Genomic DNA, 9,886 nt, shown 5'->3' with positions numbered 1-9,886 from the left:
CCCCCACCCCCCCCAAGCCTCCAGCACTGATCATGTCTGTCTCCAAAGGAAGTCTCTGGCATAAACACATGGACATACACACACTTACTTCCCCAGGGCCTCTGCTTCAAGAAAGGAGCATCCCAGGACTGTGCCCACATCATTTTATGCTGCAGCTTCCACTGCAGCATGATGTGTCCCCAAGGCAGGCCCCAGATGAGAACACAGATGTGGGGGATCAGAGAGGAAAGGAATAGCTGCATCCCCCCCAAAGCCTCAAGGCTGTTACATCTTACCCTGGCTGTAGCTGGGATTTTACCACCTCCTGTTGTGAATCACGGATACCCCCTAGTAACATCAGCCAGGGCTTTCCCTACTGCAACAAATAGAGCCTCAATGGGCTCCAGAATGAGCACCCCCCCTCCCCTGCCTCCACACACCAAGAATATGTGAAAACAATGTCCTGTGAACCACTGCCCACAGAAACAAAACAATTGAGCCTATCCTTGTCACTTCTGGATGGAAACTGCAGAGAAAAGAAACAGGATCCAGTGAATATCTACAGCAAGGAACCTGGGGAAAGAAATGACCTGACTCCCCGCACTTCATGAGGCCAGTACCATCAGTCCTCACTGTGACTGAGAGAGTTGAACATCCTCAGAAAGATCGATCTGAGGCCTAAATTTCTTTAAAATTCTGCCTGTTGCCTGACAAGGGGTTAATATGTTGCATGCGCAGGGGCTGACCTTGTGCACAAGGTGAGGCAGGCCAGCAGGAGAGACAGGGATGAACTGGTGTTCTTCTAAACTTTGGTTAACCTCCAATCTCTTTTCAACTCTGGAAAGAGTTGAAAATAAAGAAAACCCAGTGAGGACCCTGTCAGGAGGTGACAAGCAGGGCCTTAGCTATCCCTTAGCCATGGGGCTTGTAGCATGGTCACCAGGATACCTTCCCTTTTCAGTGGCACACACCCTGCAAACGCAGCTCTGAGGGAAGGGACAGGGCAGGGAGGGCAGGAGTGGGACACACTGGCAGACTAACAGTGGCTTTCATTCCCAGCACAGCACCCCTCTGGAAAGGTCCCTAGAAAGCTGCTTTTTCACAAGTACAGGGCATTTCTCAAAAAGCATCCAATGTATTATGAATTTCATCTCACAGTAGATGGATGAAAGTGGGGAGGAGCTCAGAAAGCAGTTGGACATGGGCTTGAGTACATCCCTTCTGGCCTGTCACTCGGGCACACAGGCACAAAATGGCTCCAGCTGGGCTCTGTCCTGCTGCTATGCTCCAGGGCCAGAGCCATAGGCAGACTCTATGTACGCACGGTGGCCCTCACCACAAAGCATTACGGTGAGCAAGCCACAGGTAACGGTACTGGTGCTGAGCAGCCTGCCTGGGGGGCATGGGAATGAGTCAGCTCCAGCCCCAACCCTCAAAGCCAGCCTATGCACGGTGAATTCGGGCCTAGGGACTTCCACAGAGCCTCACAGCACAGCACTGGGGAGCACGCTGCCACAGGCTCCTAGGATCTGCTCTCCCTGCCAGACCCTCCATCGGGTGACAGCATCAACCCATGGAGCAAAGCCTAAGAGCAGAACTCCAAGGTCTCACACTCTCCATGACTTGGCCACCATGGCCAGGTTTCCCCAGCCAGGCTCTCACAGGCAGATATGCTGCTGGAAGGCCACAGCCACTCAGATGCAGTCCTCAACACACCCAAATCTGGAGGCAAGGTTCCCTGGGGTGAACCAGGATGTGGGGACACATTGTGGGGTGACCAGCAGCGGGTCAGCAAGAAAGAAGTAGAACAGAGGACCTTGGACCAGCCTTGCCTTCTGGCAGACTATGAGAGAGGAGGGTGTTTTGCAGTGGTCAGACCTAAACTGACGCTTTGACTCCCTTTTCTCACCATGACAGCACGGGACCGGGGAATCTCACTGGGGCATCTGCTGAAATGAGTTCAGCACCAGCAATTTAAGTTAGAGCTCACCTTGTCCATCTGTTTAATGTTTCTTTAATTTAGTCAGATGGCTCATGGTAACTTTTAAGGACCTTGTTGCTGCTCTCAGATCTCAGCAGCCACGACCGCTCTGCTGACAGGCATCCCAGGCTCCCCGAAGCGTCTGTCATCTTATTAGCAGAGCCTCCACTTGGGATTTATTTTCCATCCAGAATTTAAGCTGAATTTATGTATTAACTAAAGACTATTAGTGCCAAAAATAAGTGGAATGCCACTTGCTCAGCAACACAGGCCTTACAAGAGACCACGTGGCACAGCCAACCCACCCAATCGCAACCCCAGAGAGGCTTTTTATAGACACCCACGTCTGATGGAGTGCAAGTGATGCTTGGCTTGCTGCAAGCTTTGCTCTGCAAGCATCTGATTACACGGGGAGGGGAGGGAAATATCCCTGCATCCACGGGCAGGAGGCATAGTTCCCTTCTCTCTGCTGACTGGGTAAGCAGCCAGGTGGAACTAAAAATGGTTTATGAACAGGTAGTGGCAGAGGTGCCTCGCTGCCTGGCTATAAACACCTGCACATGCAGCTTCTGACGTACAGCATGTGCTGCTGAGTGACTCAGTGCAGCATCTCAACATCAAGGGTCCTCCAATTCCCTCTCAGCAAGACTGCTCGAGGGAGAAAAAAGGTCACCCAACATTGTACAGCTCTAGCTGATGGTGGCTTCTCTGGTTCCCAGGTTGTCCCCAGGGTATTTTTCCTTTGAGTACACCCTCCTCTGGCAATGAGCTGGCTCAGCTTCCAGGAGAGTGACACTGATGTGACTCTGAAGGTTTCTCCAAGGATTCTGACCAATCTCCACTGTAGGGGATATGAAGCTGCAGTCACAGCACTACTGCTCCCAGCAGCCCCAGAAAGCCTATGCACAAGGCAAGGCACAGAAGGGTCAGTAGCAGCTGGAGGGCAGCCCTCACATACCAAGACAACCATAGGCACCTGCTTGGCACGGCCTCTTCCCTTCCACTGCTCCCTGTCCTACTGCCCTCTGAACAAGCCATCCTGCACCCTTTGCCAAGCCAGACTCAGCTGCTGGTCTGGTAGCTCTCTGCAGCACATCTGGTACATGGGGATGGAAAGGGGCTGCTCTGGCCACAGTGCAGTGTGAGCAGTGCACAGACAACTCCTGGCCCGTGGCTTGGGCCAAAGGAGCACCTGGGAAAACAGGTCACAGGTTTGCAGCAGAGGTCAGCAGGGCTGGGGGAGGCACAGCTTGCCTCTTTGGTCCAGCAGCTGCTTGCAGAGGTCTGAACAGCAGCTTTAAGGCCATCAGCTGGACCAGAAGCTCCAGGCAGGCTGCTGGATTCCACTCTCCTGCTTGCCCCAGGACACGGTGAGCTGGCAGAAGCATCACTGTGCTCACAGTCCCACCACAAGTAGGATGCTTGCTCCCCAAGCTGCAAGGCAGAAAGGCAGAAAGTCTACCCAGCAGCCTTCCCGACAGCCGTTCTCTGCTGCTTTAGTCCTGTCATTTCTGTGTCACTGATCTGTGCGGGAAGACAGAGCGGGGAGAGCAGGTGATAGCATCCGAGAAACAGGGAGCAAGCAGGTCTGCAAACAACAAGAAGACCAGCACTGGGCCTCACTTTGAAAAGTGTTTGTGAGATACAATCCAGTCTGGAAAAGATGGCAAAGAGCTGCTCTTCATCCTGCTTTGCCCAAGACAGAACTTGGACAGAGCTCAGCCCACTGCTGCTGCAGCCCCAACCTCCCCAGGTACAGCACCCAGCCATGATGCTCTGGTGGTTCCCGAACCCCAGCCCCGCTCCCTGCGGCCTGGCCCCTCTGCTGCACGTTCACTTAAGAAAGACTTAAACAAAAAAATAGTTTATCCTAGGAGTGTCTGGGGTGGGATACAAATAGCGGCTCAGAGAAGCAAGCCAAGAGCAGTCAGGACATGTGAAAGAGGCCAGTACAAGCAGAGGGGGCTGGGCAGGAAGATGAGCTCTGGGGGCACAGCAGCGTCTCCCTGGGACACATGTTGTCAGGTTTCAGACACAGCCCGGGGAGTTTGGTTCTCAGCCTCCCCCGGAGAGTGGTAAGCTGAGGGTCCCCTAGGAGGGTGTCAGGCATGGCAGGAGGACAGTATGCAGGAGCATGCACAGGTCTTAGACTCCTACCTGTCCTAAGGGCCTTTGGGCAAGGACAGGCAGGGCCTTAGAGTGCACTGGATGGGACCTACAGGGAGGGAGAAAAGGGAGAGCAACATGTGAGTGTATTCTGGACCTGATCCAGAGCAGCCTGGGTGATGGAAGCCCCAAGGAGTCAATGCAATGGCTGCACAAGAGCTCTTGCATGTGTCCTTCTGCATCATTTTGACACCAGTGGAGAGACCGCTGTCCCACAAATCTGAACAGAGGAGATGCTGCCCTTCCACAGCCCTGGTGCTGAGAGGATGGAGAACGTAAAGACAGTGTCCAAGGCCAGATGAGCATGGTGAGCACACAGGGGCAGCTCTGGATCCACATTCTGCAGGCAGATACAAGGCTGCCTGACCCTATTGCTCCTCTTTTATGGGAAAACCACCACTGAATTTGCCAGGAATTGGGAGACACACAACCAGAGCACTGGCCCCAGCTGCCTCCTTGGCCAAGGGTCTGTGGCACACTGTACAGACACTAATTCACAGCCCAACACCCCCTGGATAAACCCAGGGGCATTCACATATCCACCAAGTCTCCAGCTAACTGCAGGCCTTAGGTTACAGACAAGTGAGAACCACACAGGTCCTGGGGGGCCTTCCACACATGGTCACACAGTAGTCGAGGTTGGGGGGACCTCTGGACCTCATTTGTCCAATGCCCCTGCTCAGTCACGGCCACCCAAAGCAGGTTGACCAGGACATGTCACCAGCTTTTTAATATCTCCAAGAGATTCCACAACCTCTGCCAGTGCTCAGTCACCTCCACAGTAAAAAACTGTTTCCTGATGTTCAGAGGGAATCCCCTGTGTTTCAGTTTGTGCCCATGGCCTCTGGTCCTGTCACTGGTCACCATTGAAAAGAGCTGGGCTCCATTCTCTTTGCACCATCCCTTCAGGTATTTATATACACCGCCAAGATCCCCCCCTGAGCCTTCTTTCCTCCAGGCTGAACAGTCCCGGCTCTCTCAGCCCTTCTTCATGAGAGAAGCTCCAGTCCCTTCACTGTGTTGGTGGCCCTTTGTTGGACTCTCTCCAGTATGTCCATGTCTCTTTTGTACTGGCAAGCCCAGCACTGGACACAGTACTCCAGTGTGGCCTCACTGTGCTGAGCAGCGGGGAAGGATCACATCCCTTGACCTGCTGGCCAAGACCTTTATCTAAAAGGAGAGCAAGATACTATTGGCCTTCTCTGAACTTGGTGTCCATGAGGACCACCCAGGGCCTTTTCTGCCAAGCTGTTCTTCAGTTGGGTTGTCCCAGCATATATTGGTGTCTGGGGTTGTTCCTCCCTAAGTGCAGGACTTTGCTCTCCTCCTTGTTGAACTTCAGGAGGTTCCTGTGAGTGCATTTCTCCAGCCTGACAAGGTTCCCTTGAATGGCACCATGACCCTCTGGCCTATGAGCCTCTCCTCCCAGTTCAGTGTCAGCTGCAAACACTGAAGGTACACTCTGGGCCATCATCCAGTTCATTAATGTGTTGTTAAACAGTGCTGGACCCCGTATTGACCCCTGAGGTACATCACCAGTTACTGACCTCCATCTAGACTGTGTGCCACTGATCTCCATCCTCTGGACTCAGCCATTCAGCTGGTTTTCCATTCACCTCGCTGTCTGCTCATCTACCCTATTCATCAACTTGTCTATCAGTATTTTATGGGAGATCCTGTCAAAGGCCTTCCTGAAGTCCAGGTAGACAATGCCCACTGCTCTTCCCATGTCTCCCAAGCAAATCATTGCATCGTAGAAGGTGATCAGGTCAGACACAACAGTCTTCCTCTAGGCAGTCTCAGTTTCACCTCAAAAATCACTCAACTTCCTACAAAATGTCTGTCTCTCACAAGCAAACTCTTGTAAGAGGGAGACCTAGAAGGGATGCTGAGAGCCTTTCCCAGCAGACAGGTCCAACCTGTGTGTCCTGAATATTTAGTGGTGTCAGACAACGTCATATTCCCACTTCTCATCCAAATACTGAATTTCCAGGAAATTTCCTCAAAAAATAGGTCTAAATGGGAAAAAAAGGTCATTGAAACACCTTCAAGTTTTCAAACAGGGTGCAGCCTCAGAGAACACTGCAGAAAAAGGAACCAAAGCCATCATTAAAAACATGTTAAGGTTTTCTTAGCTCAACTGCAATTATTGCTCTGAAAGCTGAGGATGCACGATAGAGAAGAGTGTGTGTGGGAGGGAGGAGAGGAGAAGGGGGGAAAGAGAAAGACAACAGCATCATGGAAGGAAATTCAACACTGCCAAGTGAAAACCACTGTAACAGGCAGAATTTATTTCCTTGCAGAAGGGTTTCCCATGTCATCCGTTACACAGGGAAGAAATAAAAACATTATTTTGAAGAACATCAGCCATGAAAGTAAGACTTCAAGCTGGTGGGGGTTCCCTCAGACGCTGCAGCCAGCAGATTATCCCCATGTATGCCATTTCCCCACCCTCCAACAAAAGATAAGTTTAGCCCAGCATAAAACTGCTCCACATAAAATCCTGTTATCAGCCTCGCTTTCCAGAATGTGTGTCTGTTACAGTAAGAACTCCAAACCTCCAAGCCCCACTACTGGGCAGGTTTCTGCCCCAGGGACAGGGATGTGTCTTCCACAGGCTCCATGCTCACCCCCTTCCCACCAATTTGATAACTGTCCTGGGAACCTCATTTGTCTGGCAGGTTGCTGACTCAGTCTTTTTAATAGGAGGAGCCCAGTGCGTGGTCCTCTCACACAGGCACTGCCCATCACCGTGACCACTCTTCCCTCCTCAAATCTGGCTGCCAGTGTGCAGTGTCTGGGAACCTGTGCTGTGGCATGAGGTTTCACCTCTGGCAGCAGCAGGCAGCAGAGCTGGCAGGAGCCACTGCCTGATGGGGCACTGCTGACCCTGCTTCTTACACCCTCAGTCCAAAGGAGACAGAGTCAGCAGCTCTGCTACCAGCTTTGACTGCCCTGCTGGGACCTCTGGAAAGGCCTCTGGACCAGCCCATTTAACAAATACTTGAGTGAGACAGCTTGGACTCTGCAGCCTCTTTGGGCCAGAATCAGAGGCTTGGCAGAGCTCATCTGTGCAGTGCTTCAGGCCACGTTTAACCTGGCACCCCAAAGTCCCAGGAGGTGAAATGCCAAGGACTTTATTACCTACCCATAGGAGGAAGGGCTAGTGTTGCTCTCCTGGCTCTGGGATACAGCCTGAGCACCGAGCAAGTGTGAGGGTGGGAAATTCCCTGAAGGCAGAGTGATGGGAAAGGGTACTGAATTATGAAAGACATTATGGGAAAGTCTTCGACATGTCCCCTCCCAGCGGGTTCACACGATGCTTTCAGTAAATCTTGTGCAACATAAGGAAACAGCCCAGATGGAGATCAGCCCTTTCCACAAAGCTTCAGCATCCCCCACCCCCATCCCAGACACGAGCCCTGCAGGGACCTCTCCAGGTGCAGGGACTAAGTGACCTTTTTCAGACCCCAACCAGAGCACACACAGCCACACATCTCCCCATGTGTCAAGAGCAAAGGACAGAACAAGAACTCTTTTTCTACCTGCAGAGCTGCCCAGCACTATGACTTCAGGAGCCACCTCCAGCCTGGCAAAGGAGGCCCAGAGCTCAGCACCTGCAGCCCATGCAGCTGCCCAACACCTGACATGGGCAACAAGCATCTTCTGTCCTGCAGCCACCCAGGGCTGCCTTGGCACCAGCCACTTCAGGAAAACCAGAGCCACTCTCCCTAGCAGGAAGGTTTCAAAAGGCCACAGTTTACTAACTGCACCTTCCAATGTGCCTGTCTGCCCTTCTGAAGTCAGAACCCTCTTCATGTGTTTATGATTTGGGAGTTACCAGCTCCTCTGCTGGATGCTTTAAAATCTAAATATGAGGTTTGTTGATCATCCAGTTTAAAAGTTCACCACAGAAAGGTATTTCCTCTCCTTGCTGCAAGAATCATCCAGAGCCTCCTTCCTGCAATGACTGAAATTTTATTCATGTTTACCAATCTGATCACAGGGACAGCATGTGCTTTCTTGGCAAATTCAGCTGTTTTTTCTACAGGTGTATCAACACCATGGGTAGGATTTCCTCCACTTCCTTGCACCTGCGCTGTCCTGGTGTGACAGGTCTGGTCTCTGCTCTTGCTCTGATGACATGGAGCAGAAGGTGATTCAGCCCGCAGTGCTTGGGAAGGAAGGAGAGGCCTGAAACTGTCTGCAACCTGAGGCAGGAGGGTTCCCAGATTAGCTGCCTCAGCACAGGCAGAGAGTGCAGTTGCCTTTCCTCTCACCGGGGAGAGTCTGCCGAAGTAAACATGCACACAAAACCCTGCCAGTCTAGGCTTGGATCACCTCCCATTAACAGTCACTGACATGTAGCATCCCAGAGGGCTGGGGAATGGGCCCTGATGGCAACTCTCAGGGTCATTTCAAGCCCCAAGACACCTCCCTAATCTCTCCGGCTCCATGCAGCAGCTACAGATTTGCAGAAGTTTGCAAGCATCAGCAGACCAGCCACTCACCCAAGCATCCTTCCATCACAGCGTGCATTACAGAGCTGCTCAGCCCTCTAACAGCTTGGGAAATCCTCTCCATGCCATCATGCAGCATCAAGCGCCCTCAGGGATCCATGCTCTCCGCCAGCACTCCCAGCTAGTTCTGAGCACCAGAAAAACAGCCTGGATGCCAGAAGCCTGCACATCACCACACAATGGACTGACAGAAATCATCTCTTCACACGTCACAGCTCCCCCACGCAGACGGAGAGTGCCGCTGCAGATCAGAGGCAGGTTTGGGGACCACAAGTTTGTCTTTGTGGAACTTACACCTTGGCTGGGAAATGTTGGGAGTTAGATGGCCACCCAAGGAGAGTCAACATGCTGTTGGCTGGTACCAGGCAGGCCCCTTGCAGACCCATTCCAGGAACAAGTCAGGGCTCCTCCAAACACCCAAGGAGAACCTCCCAGCTGCCGAGATTACCACTGCAGGGTTTGCCTCCTTTTTAGCAGGGTCTGCCACCTCCAGGGAGGAGCAGCTGGCAGCAGCCCTGCACCCAGGGGGATGGAATGCTCTGAGGTCCATCAGTGAGAGACACTGGAGGAAGGGCAGGGTTTCAACTACCATCTCTGCTGATTACCAGCACTGACACACTGATATGAACCCAGCACACTAACAGTTTTTGCCTGCTCCCTAGCAGAGTGTGTAAAGCAGCATCCTTCCTGCTTGCCAGGCAGGGAATCACAGTGTGGAGATGCTAAGCAGCTTTCCTACGATCAGTGGCACAGATGGGAACTGAACCAAATCTCCAAGCACAGCCCCCTTGCCTGCATCAGCTCCCTCCAGAGCACGAAGCCACACAAACACACCTCTCTGCAGTGCATGCATCCAGCACAACTGCACAGACACAGGGCTGACATGAACACACACAGTTGGCTTTTTGAGCTGCACTCCCCACGCAGAATGTCCGTACACCAGAAATGGGCTAAATAGTCCACAAAGCTCCTTCTCTGGAGCATGGTCCAGGAGAAGGACATCAGGCTCCACAGAGGAGGAATTACTGATCAATAAATGGAGAAGCAAGTCACTGCCTCCCTGCAGAGCACGCCCCTCCCGGGACTAAAACCACAGCATTGCTTCAGGCCGTACTCTGCCTCTCCCCACTGCAGCCCACCCCTTCTGGCTACAAGGCATTTGGGGAAATGCAGAATCAGCAGCTGCACCCCAACCATGCTGTACACAGGCATGGCTTCTGGAAGCCTTCTTCCCTGTGGC

This window comes from Athene cunicularia, assembly GCF_003259725.1.
Source record: "Athene cunicularia isolate RWA chromosome 13 unlocalized genomic scaffold, athCun1 chr13_part1, whole genome shotgun sequence".
NCBI lineage: Eukaryota > Metazoa > Chordata > Aves > Strigiformes > Strigidae > Athene > Athene cunicularia.
The sequence above is the reverse complement of the archived record's forward strand: the minus strand, read 5'-3'. Positions refer to the sequence as shown.